Raw genomic sequence first — 20,823 nt, 5'->3', positions numbered from 1 at the left:
TGGAGTTATGATGAATAGATGTAGTCTCCACTCCCCCAGGACTCACTACTAGTGTAGTAATGGCTAAATCTCGCTCTGCACAGTCACCTACAAGCCCTTAAAATACAAATGCCTGGGGTCTACCCTGAGAAATTCTGCTTCAATTATTCTGATTCACCTGGTTGAAGGTGGGCGCTGGATAAAGTGCATATTTTTAAAAGCTTTCCTCATGATTGTCATGATCAGCCAGGATTGAGACTCAGTTTTTATCACTGCTAGTTTTAGTCTTTTGTGTGCTACCAAATCAGATCAGAAAAGTCACAAGATCTCTTGTCTGACTCAGTGTCCTGAACTCTGAAACTTGGATGATAACAGCGACTCTTCATTCATTCATTCACTCACTCACTCATGTCAGACATTTATGTAAGTCACATTCTGTGTTACACATTATAATAGGGTCAAAAAGATAGGGGAGTCACAGTATCCACTATAACGGGGTTTAGAGTAAGAAAACTTTAAAACTGCAGACCTGAACAGTTTGGCCACCAACTTTCCATACACAGCAGACAGGAAGTTTGGGCTAATTGATTGACTGAATCAGTTCTGCACCTGAGCATCTGAAAGCGTCTGGCAAACAGTCTTGTGGTTGTGCTGACAAGACTCCATTTAATTTCCAAGCACACTGCCCTGTCTGGCAATCCCACTGAAGGTCCTAAACTAGTGTATTTACAGTCCCACTCACAGAGACTGTTGTTTCACACTTTTTCTTCTAAAACCTTCAACACCACGCCACCCAATTTTCAGCTGCTGATGTGGCTTACTGTTTTACAGAGAAAAATAGAGGCAAAAAATAGAAGCAATTAAAAAGGGAACACATTGTTTCCAAAGTACCAACTCTATCAGTTTACCTGCACACACGCTGATCTGTTTTGCCTTTCTTCTCCTTGAGGTTATTCCTGCTCGTATGTAAGCATAACAGTTCTCCCTGTGTTCTAAATCCACTGTGCTCTCAGCTGTGGAAGCCCTTCAGCTGTCTCCACTCTCAGCCACATCACCAATTTATCCCTCTCTGTCAGTTTCTTCTGATCAACAAACCTGCCTTAGTTGCACCTACCTGAACAAAACTCAACAAGAATATCCTCCTACAAACCAGCTATTCATCCTATTCCTCCACTCCTCTACTCTATAGAACTGTCTGCCTGGGCTGTCTCTACTGCGTCACCTCCCAATTTACCACCACATTGCAGTTGGGCTATTATACCCACCACTGTCTATAACATCTTATGAAAGTTGCAAGATACAGTTGTCAAGTCTCCGTTCTCATCTAAGTCAGCATCCAGATGGCATTTGACACAGGTGGCCACTGTTAGAAACACTCCTCTCAGTGTGTCTGACACCGTGTTGTCCTTGGCTATCCTGCTACATAAGTAATTGCTTGTTTTCAGTCTCCTTTGCTAATGCTTTAAATGTCAAGTCTCCCGGAAGTTAGTCCAAGGCTCCTTTTTGGTCTCTAACTGAACTCTCTCTTGTCATATCTTCTGGTTCCATGACTTTAAATATGTTTTTTTAATAGATAACCCCTCGAGTGCACACATCTACCTTTCTTATGCCCACAAGCATGCTCTTGCACCCCTTCAGTCTTTCCCATCTCAGTTAATAGAATTAATTGACCTTGTCCTTCAACTCTGAAACTAAATGCTGCCCTAAACTCTTTTGTTTTCCTTCATCCTACCACATGAAATGCATCAGAAAGCTCTGTTAGCAATGTCATCCAGTCTGACTCTTTCGCTGTCACCTGTGACCTTGGTTCAAGCCACTCTCATCTCCACCTGGACAATGTACCAGCCTCCTAAATGGTTTCATGGCAACCACCTTTGCTTTTCTGTAACTTATTTTCCAGAGATCCAGAATGGTTTTTTTTTAAAAAGTAAATCACAGCTTATTAACTCTAATGGCTTCAATTGTAATTTCAATATAATCTATCTCCTTTCAAGCAAATCAATTTTTAAAAAGATGTTTTGGAGAAAATTGAGGAAATGTGGATGAGCACTTGAGAATATTAAAGGATTATGGTTAATTTTGTTAGGTGCTGTGAAGGTATTTTGCTTATGTAAGAGATTGTCCTTATTTTTAGATAAATTTATGGGTGAAATAACATGATTTCAGGAATTTCCTTTAAAATGCTATAGTATCCCACTGGCCTAAAAAAGAAATAAAAGAAGAAAAAGAAAAGGTGAAAATGTGTGGCAAATGATAATTGTTGATTCTGTTTACATGGACGTTTACTATACTATACTCTCTACGTTTATATGTTTAACAGTTTTCATAAAATAAAATTGAAAAAAAGACAAGAAAAAAGTTTCTCGTTCTTTATTATGGCCCTACAGGGGTGAATGTCTGCCTGCTTCTGTGATCTTGGATTCCATTCTCCCTTTTGTTTGTTCAGCCATATTTGCCTTCTTTCTCTTCCTGAACGCTTAAGTCCCTCTGCTTGGTGCACAATACATGATCAAGTCTTATTGCCAAAGAGAATTTCCCTGACCATTCCCCGACCCCCATCTCCACATACTCTACTTTTACAAGTTATGCTACCTTAGTTATATGTTTATTGTTGGTTTCTTCTATTAGAATTTAAGCTCCATGAGGAAAGACCTTGGATTAAACTTCTATCATATTACTTCCTAGTGGAATGGTTAAGGGCAGGGAGAAGGGAGGAGAGTGGTGCACATAGTCCCCCACTGGAAAATTTGAAAGAATTGCCTTTCTAGGTATATGCTTTGGGAGGAAATTCCATGGCTTTAGTTGTATGCTCACAGGAGTTCTTAAGCACCCCCAATTTTCACCAATGTTTCTTTGGTTGCTACCAGGGAGCAACTTGTAATGTTAGATGCTCAACATATAGGAAGTTTAAAACTGCTTGCAGACTAACGCATTACACTATCCAGTCCTGAAGACCTGCACTTGTGAACACTTAATTTTTTTGGATTTAATACTTTTTGTGTGTGTGTGCCAGTACCATACTGTCTTGATGATTACAGCTTTGTAGTACAGCTTGAAATCCGGGATTGTGATGCCTCCTGCTTTGGTTTTCTTTTTCAAGATTGCTTTGGCTATTTGGGGTCTTTTCTGGTTCCATACAAATTTTAGGATTGTTTGTTCTGGCTCTGTGAAGAATGCTGGTGTTATTTTGATAGGGATTGCGTTGAATATGTAGATTGCTTTGGGTCGTATCGACATTTTAACAATATTTGTTCTTCCTATCCAGGAACATGGAATGTTTTTCCATTTTTTTGTGTCTTCTTCAATTTCTTTCATTAGCTTTCTATAGTTTTCAGTGTATAGGTTTTTCACCTCTTTGGTTAGATTTATTTATTTGTTTGTTTGTTTGTTTGTTTAATTTATTTTTTAAACAGGCCACTAGACATCCATCCCTCTATGCCTTCATAGTCTCTGGGATTTCAATGCGGCTATAATAGCATAGATGTACTTAAAAAAACAGTGGAATAATTAAGACAGTATTATGTTCCTAAGTAAGTGTACCCCAAACAATATGCTAAGATTGAAGAACAATAAAATTTCAAAGTGTGGACATTATACTGTAACACACACACACACACACACACACATGTGCACACACATAGGTCAGGGATGGAACTGACACATCTTTGTGGGTAAATTTTCAGTTTCCAAAAAAAGAATCATTTTCATTCTCTTTTCTCACAGGACAGTTTGAAACTCACCACTGTTTAAATTTCTAATATAGTCACTTATTAGCTACTTACGATTCTTTGACAATATTTATCTGTTTTTCTAATGTTTGAAGGCTATGTCTATGTCTATGTTGCTTTTTTGTATGTGATGTTCAGTATGGTGATGTTGACTTCACATATGATATGGCTAACTTGGCTGGTCTGCCAAAGTACATTAAAGAATTGAAAAATCACAGAATGCATTATGTCATTATTTTGGTAGACTTCCTTTAAGATAAAAGAAAATATTTAAATTTATATTTACTAAGTATTTCTAAAAATATGTATTACAATTAGTTTAGGAAAAAGAACTCCTAGGCCTACTTTAGTTTTGAGGAATAACATTTTATATAATATTGAATGAAAAATGTTATATTTTATTAAATGGTAAAAAATTATAAGGAAGTTTTATATAATTTAACAATGCAGAAATACCTTCAAGGGATGAAGGAATTCAGTAATGTTTAAAAAAATTCAGTGTTCTTTCTAAAAGAAAATTGACTTGCAGATAGAAGAAAGATTTTTCCCACAGATTTCCCTGTCTATCAAGATTTGAAGACTTGGCCATAAAAATCTTAAAGAATAATATAGCTATTGAATAAATACAATGATTCTTAGGTTAATTGCTGAGTGATACTCAATTGTACATATATATATCACATCTTCTTTATCCATTCATCGGTTGACAATGATTCTTTGGTTGAAAGAATCTTTTCTCCATGTTGTGTTACAACATTCTCTTTCTTTGAACATTTATTTATTTTGAGAGACATTTATTTATTTTGAGAGCACGAGTAGGGGAGGGACAGAGAGAGAGGGAGACACAGAATCTGAAGTAAGCTCCAGGCTTTCAGATGTCAGCACAGAGCCTGATGCGGGCCCAAACCCAGGAACCATGAGATCCTGACCTGAGCCAAAGTCGGACACTTAACCATCTGAGCCACGCAGGCACCCCATCTTTTAATACACCTATTATACAAAAAAAAAGTCATTTCTATAACTATGCCTAAGAGCATGAATGTTACTAAAAGTTGTTTCACACTGAAATGTTTGCAGATGACAGAGATTTTAAATTTCATAAAATAATGTTTCTATTTTCTTAATATAATGATAGAACATGTCACTCTATATTGTAATTTGTATATGATTTAATGATTCTATAGGTTTATGGACAAAGTTTTTTTTTGTTTTAAGAATAGCTTATTTCAAGTTAAGAAATACATATTTATGACCTAGCTAACATAATTTAACAGGAATGTGTAAAGAAAAATATTTAAATATAAATATAATGTAAAAAGTTTAGCAAGGGAAAGAGATTTGGTGTTGGGTCAATAAATATTTGTGGAGGGACAGAAGATAGAATCATAGACATTTCCCCCCCTTGAATCATTTTAAGACAACTTTTAAGAAGGACAGTGACTAAGAATTTACAATTTACAATCTAAAATACACTGCTTCATTTTGTGGAAGAGAAAGTTGGGTCTCTATCCAATTAAGTGGCTTACTCCTGCTTTTTTGTAGCTATTAAGAATAGAATCTAAATTTCTTGATTGCCTCGTGCAGCCACCATTTCACAGCTTATTTCATATAAAAACCAACAAACAAAAGCATAGAAAAGGTTGTTTGTCAAAGTAACATGAGTATTAGATTTATCTACTTCTGTAACTTCTCAAGTAAAGAAAATTGGAGGTTTTAATAGAAGCAATTGATCACATTGAATTGACAGTGCTTGGGTTGACATTTTGCAGCACTAAAAATTGATGGAAATAGACAGTTCTTATATTTGTAACTACAATTAATGGATGAGAATACCTTAATGTATGTAACATAAAGCACTGTTTACATGAATACTAGATTGGAGATTCTTATTTCAAAAATTTTTGGAAAGTTTACATTTAAATATCAGTTACCAGACTATTACCAATTACAGTGTTCTTGGGAATTTGTCAGGATTCCTTTTCACAAAAGATGAACCTCAAGCAATTTATAAGCCCATGAACACGGACAAGAAATGGGAATTTGGATTAACACCTCTGATGGAGTCACACCAGCAATTGGCAAGGTAAGCACATTGAAGCAGTATAAATGAAAACTTCCTTCTGTGTTACAATTCATATGGCATCAGTGAACCGGTATTGCCTGAGTTCAGTTTTCAAAAAATATGCACAGCTTCTCCAGCTATGTGGACCTATGAGTATTTGGAGCACTGGCCTAGAAAATAGGACTTTTTAGGAAATCATTGAAGTCCTTAACATTGGTGAGAAATCCAAACGATACATTAATACACAGTGTAACCTTCTGCAAAGGCACATTTAAATAATTATAACAAACTATAGATAATGTTGATTGAGATTTATTGGAAAATTAATATATGGATTGAATAACAAAAAGTAAATACATATATTTCTTAAGTGAAAGGAAATTCCTCCCATTTTGTTTCCTTTTACATAATGGAAATATCTGTAATGCTTTTGCTGATGGTCAAAGTAGTACAACATTATATAAAAACTATGCAATACTGATTTCTAAGTAGAAAGTGACAGTCCTTCTTTATCCCCCAAATATAGATGTTATCAGTTCAGTGTTATTCCTCCAGATTTTAAAATACATCTCGTCATCTGTTTACATCAATAGGAAATACAAAATATGACATTTAAAGCCTTTTAAAAACCATAACAATATTGTATATATCTTTCTATGTTGATTCATATAAAACTATCTCTTCTTTTTAAATACTTATGTGATGTTCCACTGTTGCCTTAGTTTAACCAAAACCTAATGGTAAACATTTTCTTGTTTCTGCCTTAATATTATAAATAATACTGCAATAAATATGATAGTACATAGTGTTATATCTACTTGCCTCAGTATTCCTATGTAGGTTTTTTTTAATATAATTTATTGTCAAAATGGTTTCCATACAACACCCAGTGCTCATTCCAACAAGTGCCCTCCCTCCTCAATGCCCATGTAAGTTTTTAAAATCAAATGATTACATCTAAAAATGCACATCTTAAATTTTTATACATATTATCCTGATGCCCTCAAAACGTTTGTGCCAGTTTATCCTCTTACCAAATCAACTTCTCTATGCATACACCAACACAGGGCAACCAAAAAATTGAAAGGTATTTTCTTGTAGTAATGTCATTTCTTTAATTACGAGTGAGGTGATACATCTTTTCCTTTGCTACTTCTTTTTCTCTGTGAAGAAACCAATATATATTGTTTGCCATTTTCCTACTGAGGATTTTTTCTTTTTATTATTGAACTGTAAAATATTCATTCTTTTTATGTGTCATTCCAGATATGTTTCCTAAACTCTTTGTCTTTTAACCTATTTATTGTGTCTTTTGCTAGGTAGCTTTAAACTTTGGTCGTAATCAAATCTTTTTGTTTCCTTTGTGGTATCTATGTCAGGTGTTGTGTTTAAAAGGCCTTCTGAAACTCAAATTTCTAAGAAGAGATCTCTATATATTCTTAGGGAATTTTAAAGTTTTTTTAAACACTTAAATCATCAGTGTGTCTGCCTTAGTTTTGTGTATGATGTCAGGTGGGAATTCCATTGTTGGGATTCATGTCCCCACATGCAAAATATATATATTCCATCCTAACAACTCCAAAAGTCTTAACCCATTACAACATCAGCTTTGAAGAATGAAGTCCAAAGGCTTAGCTAAATATCATACAAATCAGGTATGAGTGAGACTCGAGGTATGAGGCATCCTGAGACAAATTCCTCTCCAGCTGTGAACCGGTGAAGCCAGACAAGTTATGTGTTTCTGAAACTTAGTGGTAGGACAGACATGGGAGAGGTAGATGATCCCATCCCAAAAGGGAGAAATAGAAAGGAAAAAGTGATGGGTCCCACATGAGTCAAAAACCTGACAAGACAAATCCCATTAGATCTTAAGGCAGGAGGGTAATATTCTTTGCTTAGATGCTATGCCCTTTGCTATGCCCTTCAGGCTCACTGGGATAACAATGTCACCCCCACTGCTTGGCAGGTGGCCCTGTCCCTTGGGCTCAGTGTGGCACTGCTTACATGGCTCTCTCTGGTGGCAACCTCCTCCATCATGTGCCTCTCTTGCAGAGCCCCACTCACTCTGCTGCTTTCTGCAGGGATCTTGATGACAGGGCTCTGCTAGATGGTGGTCCTGCTCTTTGAAACCAAGGTGGAAGCCACATCATACCCCAGGTCTGAGTTTACTGGGATGGATATGGGAGCAGTGATGATTTCTGAATCACCTTTGGGGCCCTTGTTTCCTTTTCTTAAAGGAGAGCCCAGTTAGCAGTTGAATAGCTTTATGGTCCTGTCTTGTAGAATCTAAGAAGTCTGATAGACTTTCTTTGTTCCATCCTCCTTTCTGTCTGCGTTAGTTCAAATAGGCAGTGTCTTTGCTGGTATGATCCCATCTCTATTCTTGGTCTCTGCTGAAATGGCTGAGCCACACTCATAATCTCTTTATCAAATAGTTGCTCAGCCACATCCTTAATGTTCTCTTCAGAACAAGTTTTCTCATTTTTTGCAATATGGACAGGCTGAGAATTTCTCAAATATCTAAGTTCTGGTTCTTTTTTTTTTTTTTTAAGTTTATTTGTGAGAGAGAGAGAGAGAGAGACAGAGAGAGCGAGTGGGGGAGGGGCAGAGAGTGAGAGAGGAAGAGAGAATCCCAAGCAGGCTCCACACTGTCAGCATGGAGCCCAGTGTGGGGCTCGAACCCACAAACCCTGACATCATGACCTGAGCTGAAACCAAGAGTCGAACGAACTCTTGCCTGACTGAGCCACCCAGGTGCCCCTAGTTCCTTTTTAACATTTCCTTCTTTAATTCATTTATCTCCTCTCACATTTTACCATAAGAAGTCAGGAAGAACCATGCCATCCCTTCAACACTTAGAAATCTCCTCAGCTGGCTCATAAATATGGAGAATAAACTGAGGGCTGCCGGAGGGATTGTGGGAGGGGGGATGTAGGCTAAATGGGTAAGGGCCATTAAGGAATCTACTGAAATCATTGCTTCACTATATACTAACTAATTTGGATGTAAATTTAAAAAAATAAAAAATAAAGTTAAATTACAAAAAATACATATATATAAAAGGAAAAAAAAAAAGAAATCTCCTGAGCTGAATATCCTGTTTCATCGCTCACAAGTTCTACCTTCCACAAAACACTAGAACACAGTTTGGTCAAGTTCTTTGCCATTTTACAACAAGGGTTGCCTTTTTCCCATTGTTTAAAAACATGTTTCTCATTTCTGTCTCCATCAGAATGGCCTTCATTGTCCATATTGCCACAAACATTCTGTTCACCATTATTTAGGTATTCTCTAAGAGAATGAAAACTTTCCCTCTAGCTCTCTTTTCTTTCTGAGTTCTCCTTAGAATCACCTCTAGCCATCTCTTTACAACAATCTTGGCTTTTCCAAGCATGCACCTCAAGGCTCTTCCAGCCTCTACCCATTACCCACTTTCAAAACCACTTCCACATTTTTAGGTATTTGTTTCAGCAGCACCCCACTTGCTGGTACCAATTTCTGTATTAGTCTTCACAGGCTGCAGTAACAAAATACCATAGCCTGGGAGGCTTAAACAACAAAAAATTATTTCTCACAGTTTTGGAGGCTGGAAATTCAAGTCAAGGTCCTGCATGGTTGGGTGAGGGCTGTCTTTCAGGTTGAAGACTTCCAGTTGTCTCCTCACACGGACAAAAGATATTTAGTTAGCTCTCTGGCCTCTAATTCAGGAGGGCTCCCATCCTTATGACTTAATCACCTCCCAAAGACCCCACCTCCTAGTACCATCACCTGTAGGGATGTGGATTTCAACACCTATATTTTGGATGTGGGGGGAGACAAACATTCAGACCAGTGCAGTGGAGTGGGAAATTTGGGGCACTTAAAAAAGTTTGGAGTTTTATCAGGTGCTCAGGGAAGGTGATAATTGATAACAAAGGTGAGAGGCTGAGCCCTGATGATACCTAAGGGAAGAGTAAGTACAAAAACCTTGAAGCAGAACATGCCTGGAATTTTCTAGGAATAGCAAGGAGGCCAATGTGTCTACAGCAGAGTAAGAGGGGATAATCACAGAGTAAAAGGTCAGAGGGATATTGAGGCAGTGTCACAAATGGCATCATGGACCAATTGTAAGGTCTTTGACTTTTAAGATGAATGAGATTGGAAATGATTGGCAAGTTTTAAGCAGAGATTTTAAAAGGATCACTCTAGTCCTGAGAATGGACTATAGGAAGGCAAAAAGCACTGTGAAAGCAGAGATAAGTACAGATCTTATGAAGCTATTTAAAATTTGGGCAGCCCTCTTTAAGAAAAATTTTGTAAAAAATTATAAGTAGAATTTTAGGTATGAAAATGTAAAGAGATTAAGCAAAAAGGGACCATGAACCTTAAGTTTCTTTAGCTTCCAGAAAAATCTGCCTCTGAGCTGATATGGAAGCTATTGTGACAATTCAGGCCAGAGACAATGGCAGTATAGCCTGAGATAGTGGCAACACAGTGAATAAGATATGGTCACATTATGCATGTGTTTTTAAGGTAAAGTTGACAGGATTGGTTGACAGGCTAAATGTCAGCTAAAAGGAAGAAAAATAAATTTAAAAACTTAAATTCAAGATCTCTAATGATCATTCCTTCTTTGTTTTGTCAAGTTGCTTCAATTGGATTGAAAATACTATGAACTAAGTTATTTATTTACTAACACCATCAAATGCTATAAACACACTTCATGTAAAAAAAATGATTATGTCTGCAACCATTGGAAGATTGGAATTGCCATTCATAAAATAGAAATAGGTGATACCTATTTTTGTTCTGTGGCATTTATACGTCTGTGAAGCTGTTGCTAATTTACCAGTATACACTCTTTGAGATCGGGGACACTATCTTATTTGTTGCTCTGCCTCACAGAGCTCCTAGTTTACCATCTCATACATTTTGATACCCAAAATTTGAACGAATGAGTGATATTTAGGTGTTCTCCCAATGGAAAGTAAGAAATGTACATCCATTATTGCTCACAGGGTTGCTATTTTTATGTAAGGATATGAATGAACCACCCAAGTTTCAAACGGTCCAGCAGCCAGGATGTGAAGAGAAGAAACTACCTACCTACCTCATGTTCATGACAAGTACACGGAGAGTGCCAAATGATTTGGAAACATTTTTTACCTCCCTGGGGGAAAAGTCTCTTTGATGCCAGAAGTTTGTCTTAGGAAAGTATACATTTCCTTTCATAAGTCAGCAATCTAGGAATAATCCAGAAAACTCAGAGCACATATGTGTACCTGCTATATGTTGGTGGTAAGATTTTGTGGTGTTTGTGTTAGTTGTGCTCTCACTCGTCCAGGGAGAAGCAGAGATTCACTCTCTTGGCTATCCTTGTAAGGAGGCAGAGAGCTAGGTTTGTTGGTGTGGTGTTGCAGCTGGAAGACTGAGTTCTTTCCTTTGGATACAAGGTCTGTGTTATAATTTCCACAGTGTTTGCTATTTCTGTAACTGATGTACAATTGAAATGCTATGAGATGAAAAAGTTGTGAAGATGTAATTGAGAAATAGAGTTTTGCAGTCAGACTAAGATAGGCTTGGCTAATCCTTGACTACAGACTTGGAGTTTGAGCGATCATAGCACTTCATTTACATTTCCTTTGAAATTACAGCCTTTTGCATGTGCAGTGATTCAGTTCCTGGTGAAATTGGAACAACGGCAAAACAGCAAAATTGAAATAAAACCCCACTTTCCAAGACCTGTAAGCCCTAAAGTCTCACTCACCTTCCTTGAATCCTCCTTCCACATGTTGCTTGCTAGGCAGAAGAAATTCTGTGCAGAAGTTACTCCCTTCTCTCATTATTTTGTGTAATATCTAAGTGAAAATATCAAGTAGGCATCAAGATGTATAAAATGGAGACAAGCTATCTGAGTTTGAGATTAAAAAAAAAATACCCTGGATATTATATGCATAAAAGTGATGCTTAACCCATAGAGATGGATGAGACAATGTATCGAGAATGACAGAATGTGAAAAAATGAACCCGACAAATGTGCATTCCAACCCTAAGCCCTTACTAGACCCACATCCCAGCATTTAGGCTTTGGGTAGAGGATATAGAAGCAATTGGATAGGGATGAAGAAAGGGAGGAAGGAGTGATGTCTTGTGTCCCGGCTGAGGAGACTGTTTTAAGAAGAACGACATGGTCAGTTCCATCAGATGCTGCCCCAAGTCAGATAAGATGAATGTTTCCAGAGTTCAGCAATATGGAGATTGGCATACCAAGAACTTCCGTTTCAGTAGAGTGGTGGGAATGGGCATCACACTAAACTCAATTAAAGAGTGAAAGGGAGATGAGAGAATAGAGACAGAGTGTTAACAGATCTTTGACAGGTTTGGCTCTGGAAAGGAATAGAGAAATGGGGCTGTAGGTGAGAAGAATGTGAGTATAGGAGATTATTGTTTTATTGTCTTTGTTGTCTTTTTTTTAAGAAATGAGAGATACTAGTGTGTGTGCGTTTGCTGTTAGAGGTGAGCCAGTATGCTTGGACAAGATGGCTAATGCAAAAGGCAGTGATCCAAAGATTGAAGTCACCGAGAAGGGAGGTTAGGATAGCATTAATTGTGAAAGGATGGAGTTTTAAAAGAGCAGGAATGTCTTAATGTTGCTGAGGAAGAAGAAGAACCTACGTACAGATACACATAGATATGGGTTAGGTGGTGGGAGGCCGAAGATCTGCCCATAAGAAAAGTTTCTATTTTAATTTCTTGTTTATTAGTAGAAGTGATAGGGGAAATGCGATTGAATGTGGGGAATAGGAACTTGGAAGAGGGAGAAGGTAAGCCACAGTCATATCAGAGAGCGCCAAAGTGAATTTTTGACAGGAGTACGGTGGGATTCCCAGGCAGTACTGAGAATCCATTTGTTCTCATTCTTGAAGCAAAGGATGGGGAGGAAAAGATCAGGGAGTCAGTGGAATCACACACAATCATTCCAGCAATAGGACGCCTGTGTCCTACTGTGCACAGTCGTGTGGAAGCACTTGCCCAGAAGGCAACTCGCTGGAGGACAGGCAATGGCACAAAGAATGGGCATGGGCTGTGGTGTCACACTGGCTCCAAATCCTGGCTCAGTCCTTTCCTAGGCCTGTGACCCTTCCTTTGAATGTAAAGTGGGGATATGAATACAAATTTTTCAAGGATTCAAAACATCGTTAAGCAAGTGAGCGACCTACAGAAGGTGTACAAAAAATGGTTCCTATTATATCTATCACGAGCAACTTGGGAAGGTTTAAAGTTAACTCCAAATGCTTTGCCAAATACTACAAATAAACGATTAAATAGGTGATGACTATTAGGACAGTTTTCCATCATCTTCATTGCCCCATGGTGTGAAGCCAGAATTGGCTAAAAGAGTCCTCATTTTAACCCTGACAGGGTTAATGCGTACCTACCTTATTCCTGCTTTCTATCCTTTTAAAGAACAAGTTTATCACTGTGTGGACTTAAAAAAAAGGAAAGAGTATGAATCAGAGAATAAAGTATCTGTTAATACCAACTTGGAACCTGAAAGAAAGAAAGAAAGAAAGAAAGAAGGCCAGTTAAGCTCTCAGCTGCATTCTTTCTAAAATAGATTATTGTAAGAAGTATTGAAGAAATCTGCTTGCAGCCAGGGCTAGTGTTACCAAGACACTAAGCCTAAAGACTAAAGACCTCATGGAGCATCAGATGAATATTCTTATTCCCTGTGCTATTTTTAACCAATATTAAATTTCTTATTATCTCTTTTACAATTCAACCATCTAAGGTTTTACCATTTTTTTGCAATCTTTTTGATTGGTAACTGTTTCTGATTGTATAAAGTTATGCTTTTGAGATAATTAGGAGTTATATTCTGGTGAAAGTACAGAGGTCCTATAATTACCCACTGTATTTCAGTGGGTAATTATCTACATTCGTTACATTTTTTTTTTTCCTTTGTGGCTGAGCAGACTGGCTTTATTATAATATAGTTAGTGCTTAAAATGTTCTCTTAGGAGTGAAAGAATATGATCAGGCTGCTTCCTTCGTCTTCAGGGGTTAAGAAAATTATCACACAACGTCTAGATTCCTATGTTATTGTTTTACATGTTGTACAACTGGCTTCAACATGAGCTGAGCTAAGTATGTACAGTTAAATTTCAGCCATAACTGATGGCCAGCGTAAGGTGATTCAGCTATACGTTATGTAATAAAAAAATCATTAAAAGTGTCCTTGGGCTTATTCTCAGGTGTGTAAATTTGGAAATTAATCGGCAAGAGGCTCTACATCGCTTTAGGAACATGTTCTCTTCAAAATAATAACAGGTGGGGGGAAGAGTTTATGGTAGAAACAAAAATGCTTTAAATGGACATGATTCTCTCCCTCTCTCTCCCAAACCCTTTCCAGGGAGACCAAAGCCTTTCAGCATTTATGATTTTATGAATATGCAATATATCATAAAGAGCTTTAAAATGATATTAATATCTCCATTTTGAAGATCCAAAACAGAGGCAAACATTTCAAGACAGCAGAATCTGGATTAGAATTAGATTTCCTTATGCATTAGTCGCTTTCCATCCTTGCTGCCACGTTGAGCAAAATGAACTTTAAAAAGTCATAAAAGCTAAAATTAATTATTCTAAGGGAAAAACCCAAGAAGCTCCACAAAAATAAGGGCAGAGCAACTAACAGAGTGGATCCCTGGAAAGGAATCCCATTAAAGCTGAAAGAACTGAGTAGACTAGTTTTGAGTTAAGCCTTTGTGATGCCTAATGGATGCGGATAAGGATTTTGGAATGCTGACCCTTCTGTTCCAATTTTAGGAACCTCTCCATGCCTCAGGCTTTCCTAGCAGCACCACTGTTGGAGGCATATTCCCATTAACCCCTTCCACTGCAAAAGTCAGAGTGGGTCTGTTCAAAGACAACTGTCTGACAGGTGTTGGAACTGTGCCTCAGTGCTGTATGAATGCTCAGTGCTGTGTGACTTTAAGCATGTAACACATCCTTTTCACGTTGGTCTTTTAACAGTCTCTTCTTTTCTACATGGTAAGTTTTTACACCCATACTACTTTGGAGAACTATTAACAATGTATGATAAGAAAGACCTTCATATATTAGAACTTCGTGTTTTAGTAGGATGCTAACAGTGTGATTAAGATTACAGAGAATGTGATTTAGTCCATGTAGAGTGGAAACCATACATTAATTCATGTTTTCCAAGCAGTTTAACATAGCGATATGCGTCAGGGAGTGGGGTAGTTATTATGAAGAGTAGCTGAATCTCAACTTCAAAAAAAGTACAGCAGCAGGGGGGACTGGACTTATACTAAAACACAGCAAGGGGATTATGTACTAGAGGAAATAGTACATCTCTGTGTGTCTAGCCAACTATTTTGAAAGAAGTTGCATCGAATGTGAAGATATTTCTTTCCACTAGAGATGAGTGCCTCCCAACTCAGAGACATGGCAACCATAAGTTACCTCTCAAAGCTCCTGTTAGTAGGAATATTTAGAACTCTAGCCATGTGGGTTAGTTTTCTACTGCTGCCATAATAAACCACTACAAATTTAGTGGCTGCAAAACAACACAAATTTTTTAACTTACAGTTCTGTAGGTTAGAAATCTGATATGGGGCTCACTGAGTTAAAATCAATGTGTTGGCAAAGCTGTGTTCCTTTCTGGAAGCTCTAAAGGAGAGTCTCTACCTTCCAGCTTCTAGGTGCTTACGCATCTTCCTTGGCTCATGGACCCCTTCCTCCATCTTCAAGGCCAACGATGTTCCATTTTTCTCTGACCTTTCTTCCAATTTCTCATCTTTCTGAACACAGCTGGGAAAAGTTCTCTCCACTTTTAAGGAGCCATGTCATTAGATTGGATCCACTTGGATAATCCTAGGCTGCTATTCCTAATCTTAATTACATTTGCAAAGTCCCTTTTGAATTGTAAGGTAACATACTCCAAGGTATACTGGAGGATTAGGATAAGGACAATTTGGGGGACCATTATTCTGTCTACCACTTCATGAGCCCAAGCTTTATTACTGTCTAGCCTTCTTTTGCTAGTATTAGATTCAGATGATTTTCTCCTACATTGGTACTTAATGTATGCAAATTTTTTCTCAATCAAATTATCACATGTCTTGGGCTTGATCATTTTTTACAAAACCCCTCCTCAACTTTTTTCCTACCAAGCCTGATAACTTTCTTACTTGTCAAATTCTCTGGGTTTCATAAGATCCCATCCTAATTTAAATCATGGATACACAGGAACTATTACATTACTTTATTTCCTTTAAAACAAATCAGATATGTTTTTCACCCTCCATCTCAACCTGCCCAGGTGGGAAAAAATTTTCTCAATCATTACTGGACTATTCCACTCTCTACTTTCAGTGTTATGGAAAGATCCTAATGGTCTTGGGCAGAGAAAAGGTATTTGAGGAAGACCTTTTAGTCTTTGGCTTCTGGTAAGATGGAAGCCCAGTTGTCCAAGCCCTCTGTCTGCCTAAATTCTGGTCTTTCTGTTGCTCTGCATGTACACTGGAAAACCTTTGCAGAACTTGAGCACCTTGGATTCTACCGATCCAGATAGACTCCTGAGGTGCTGCACATACTCATGTTACCTTCAAACCCCCTTTCTCTTCTAACAGTGCCTCCTGTACCTTCTCACATGCAAATACCTTTTTTTTTTTTCCTTATGCCTTCACGTGGTTTCCTTTTATTTCTGAAGGCAAAACTTGGAAGTAAATTTTTGTCTCCTGAGAACTACCACTTTTCGGAAAGCTCTTACAAACCTCTGTTGAAATAAATGGCACCATCCGGAAACAATAGGGAGAAAAATACTGCTAGAATAAAACACAGTAACTTGATCAGTGATTCCCCCAGGCTGCATTTAACTTGCTATTACCGATCTCTGTGTTTCGGGCTGATCTCATCAGTTCTTCAGCTACATGTGCACAGGAGCTTTGCCCCAACTTGTAACAAATGCCTTGACATTAGACTCCATAATTTTAGGTTAAACAAATACACATAGAGTCCTAGAAGGAAGGTTGAGACTAGACGTGAAAGGACTAAATTGTACAGGGAGAACACATGAAATAGGAAACATTTTTATTTTATAGGAAATAATAGCAATTAATAGTAATTTTTTACATTTATTATTGTAAATATTTGTATTATAAATATTGGTAACAATGTTAATTACTAATAATGCAATAATTAAAATCTTAAGTAAGAATTTTAGAAAATGCCTATTATATTATTTCATTTAATTCTTACAACATACCAGTGAAGTAACAATTGCTATTAATTAAAAAATCTGTTAAACATTGGTGTCACATAGTGTTCTAAGGTTTAGTAATGACCTTCGAAGAATGAAATAAGGAGAAGGTCTTCTCTCATAAAACAAATGAGAGAAATTTGCAAATTGTTTTGCAAAAAAGTGCATTATTCCCATCTTCCAGAAGAGGAAACTGAGGCTCAGAATAGTGAAGGACCTTACTCGAGATAATGGGGTTAGTAGACAGCAGTGCCATTGGTTGAGCCTGGTCTGTCTGATTCCAGCTCTGAGCTACTTTCCTACCATGCTATTCTGCTTATAGTGAAAATGCACATATCAGGTCAAAGCTAAACAGGGTTGTCACATGGCAGGAAGAGTTCAGGTTTGAAGCTCGTCCTAAAAACTGAGGTTTCTTCTTTGGGGTACAAGATACACACACCCATGTCAGTCTTGCTCATTTCTGTAATCCCTTGTCAGTTTGAAAATGTCTCAAATTTATTGTCATTTTTCTCAAAGAATGCAGTAGATTATAAAGCAGGACAAAAAGGCAAATCCTTTGCATACTTGCCTTTGCATTATAGTAACTTGACTATTGTTGAGTTAATATTCCATACAGCCCAAGACCTGTGGGAGAATAATTTCTCAATTGAAGGCAAATCTTTTCCAAACTTAAATGATAAAAGTTGCTACATTAAAGAAAAATGCTCTCTTTTACAAGTACTTTGAAGAGTCCAACCTTAGAGAGTATATCTTTTAATAAAATTTCTGAGTTATTCTCATCTCAAATTTTAGACTTTATGCAGCAAATTTTTCTTTGCCGATCTTGCTTGAGCTATGTGATCCAAATATACTTCAGAATTGGGTATTGTTTTGTCAGTTGGTATGATAGGACAAAAAGATATACTTGGGGGGGGTCCCTACAGGGTGCAAGCTGGTATTCTTCATTATTTACGTCTCTTTTGCCTCTGAAAGAAATGGATTAAGTTCAATTATACAAGAAAAATAAGTTCTAGGGATCAGTTGTGCAAAATATTGCCTCGAGTTGAATATTGTAGTATTGAACTTAATTTTTTAAGAGGATAAATCTCATGTTAAGTGTTCTTACCACAAAAGCTTGAAGAAAGGACATGGGGAACTTTTGGAGGTGATGGATATGTGTGATTGTGGTGATGATTTCATGGGTGTATGCACGTGTTAAAAGTCACCAAACCGCATGCAATAAAAATATGTGCAGATTTAAGTATATCAAATTTACCTCAATAAAGCTGTCTTTAAAAATGGAAAAATGGAAGAGGATAGGCTAATACTTCCTATGAATGAATACCTTTTAGAAAACAAGGGTTAATCTCATTTCCTCTCTACAAAAACTCAACTTTCACTCTATTTTGCTTCAACACTGAGTTAGTTTTGAGGGAAGAATCCCTTCCTGTCCAGAACTTTCCTTTCCAAAATCTTAAATTTCTGCCATCAGTAGGTGAGACTTACCCATTCTGTGCATGTACCAAGGCAAAGACTCTTAAAGCAAGTAGAGAATGTTAGTGGTACCTAATATCTCCCCTACTTAGCTATACCAATGTTCAAAATTTTAAAATAATTGTAAAGTTTTATCTGCTTTTATTTTTATTTTTTAAAATTTAAATCCAAATTAGTTGACATACAGTGTAATACTGATTTCAGGAATAGAAAATAGTGATTCATCACTTACATATAACACCCAGTGTTCATCACAACAAGTATCCTTCTTAATGCTCCTTGCCCATTTAGCCCATTCCCCTATCCTCTGTGTTTTTATATTACTTTTGCTTCCCTTCCCTTATATTCATCTGTTTTGGATCTTAAATTCCACATATGAGTGAAAGCATATATTTGTTTTTCTCTGACTGACTTATTTCACTTAGCATAGTGCATTCTAGTTCCATCCACGTCTTTCAAATACAAGATTTCATTCTTTTTGATCACTGAGTATGTGTATATATAATATATATGTATATATTATATATACACATATATATCTATCTCACATTTTCTTTATATAGATATCTCACATATATATAAATATCATATATATGATATATATGTGAGATATCTATATAAAGATGTGATATATGTGAGATATATATATCTAACATCTTTATATCATACATATATATGATATATATATATATCACATCTTTATCCATTCATCGGTCGAAGGACATTTGGGCTTTTTGGGCTCCTTCCGTACTTTGGCTATTCTCGATAATGCTGCTATAGACACTGGGGTGCATGTGCCCTTTCGAATCAGCACTCCTTTATCCTTTGGATAAATACCTAGTAGTGCACTTGCTGGGTTGTAGGGTAGTTCTATTTTTAGTTTTTTGTGGAACCTCCATAATCTTCTCCAGAGTGTCTATACCAGTTTGTATTCCCACCAGCAATGCAAAAGTGTTCCTCTTTCTTCACATCCTCGCCAACATCTGTTGTTGCCTGCGTAGTTAATTTTAGCCATTCTGACAGGTGTGAGGTGGCATCACATTGTGGTTTTGATTTGTGTTTCCCCGATGATGAATGATGTTGAGCATTTTTTCATGTGTCAGTTGGCCATCTGGATGTCTTCTTGGAAAAGTATCTATTCATGTCTTTTGCCCACTTCTTCACTGGATTATTTGTTTTTTGGGTGTTAAGTTTGATAAGTTCTTTATAGATTTTGGATACTAACCCTTTATCCAATATGTCATTTGCAAACATCTTTTCCCATTCTGTCGGTTGCCTTTTAGTTTTGTTGATTGTTTCCTTTGTAGTGCAGAAGTTTTTTATCTTGATGAGGTCCCAGTAGTTCATTTTTGCTTTCATTTTCCTTGCTTTCAGAGACTTGTCAAATAAGAAGTTTCTGTGGCAACTAAGGCAAAATTTATCTGGTGAAGGTGTTGTTTAGGTGGTGAGGGAAGGGAAAGCAGTCTCAAGGCAAGAAGGGTAAGAGAAAAAAGCAAGCCAAGGCAGGGAGGGAAGGAAAACAAATACACAGAGGCATTTTACTGAATTGGTCAGAGCTTTACAAGAAAATACGGGTTACTCAGTAATCTTAATTTTTGTCAGTCTGGTGAGTGTGAATCATCAGATTATTATGTCTTTTATTGTGTATCTCTGATCACAAACAGATTAAGCCTTTTTCTTCTCCATTGAGTTTTCAGGCTGTATTGATCTGTTCAATTGTTTTTTCACATTTTTCTCTTGGGCCATTAGCTTTATCATAATGATTTTTTAGTTAAATGTGTTACAAATATACCCACAAATCTCTGGCTTATCTTTTGTTGAACACAAGTTCCTAATTAAACTGTTGTCATATTTATCAATCATTTTATCAATTTGTAACTAAAGAAATACTTTTGAACCTAGGGTCATAAAGATATGCTGTTTTAAAAATTTATATAGTTTTGCCCTTTTCACATTTTGGTCATTAATCTACTTGGAGTTGATTTTGAGCATAAGTTAACAATCTAATTTCATTTTTTTTTTCTTTTTGAGAAGAAATTGTCCCAGAAACAATTCTCTCCACCACTGATTTGCAATATTTATTTTTTTATGATAGATATATGAAAAATATGATACATTGCTGCTAGACCAGTTTTTTCTGTTCCATTAGTTTATTTTTACCTTTTCACCAATTTGACAGTCTTAATTTCTATTGATTTATAATGAGCCACATGAAATAATGTGGGAAATAATCTTTCCCACCTTGGCCTTCTTTAAAAGTATATTGGCTGTTGTTGGGTATTAAATAAAGAGATTTGAAAACAATTGACATCTTT

The sequence above is a fragment of the Acinonyx jubatus genome, chromosome B4 (assembly GCF_027475565.1).
Source record: "Acinonyx jubatus isolate Ajub_Pintada_27869175 chromosome B4, VMU_Ajub_asm_v1.0, whole genome shotgun sequence".
Lineage (NCBI taxonomy): Eukaryota > Metazoa > Chordata > Mammalia > Carnivora > Felidae > Acinonyx > Acinonyx jubatus.
This window is presented reverse-complemented; position numbering follows the sequence as displayed.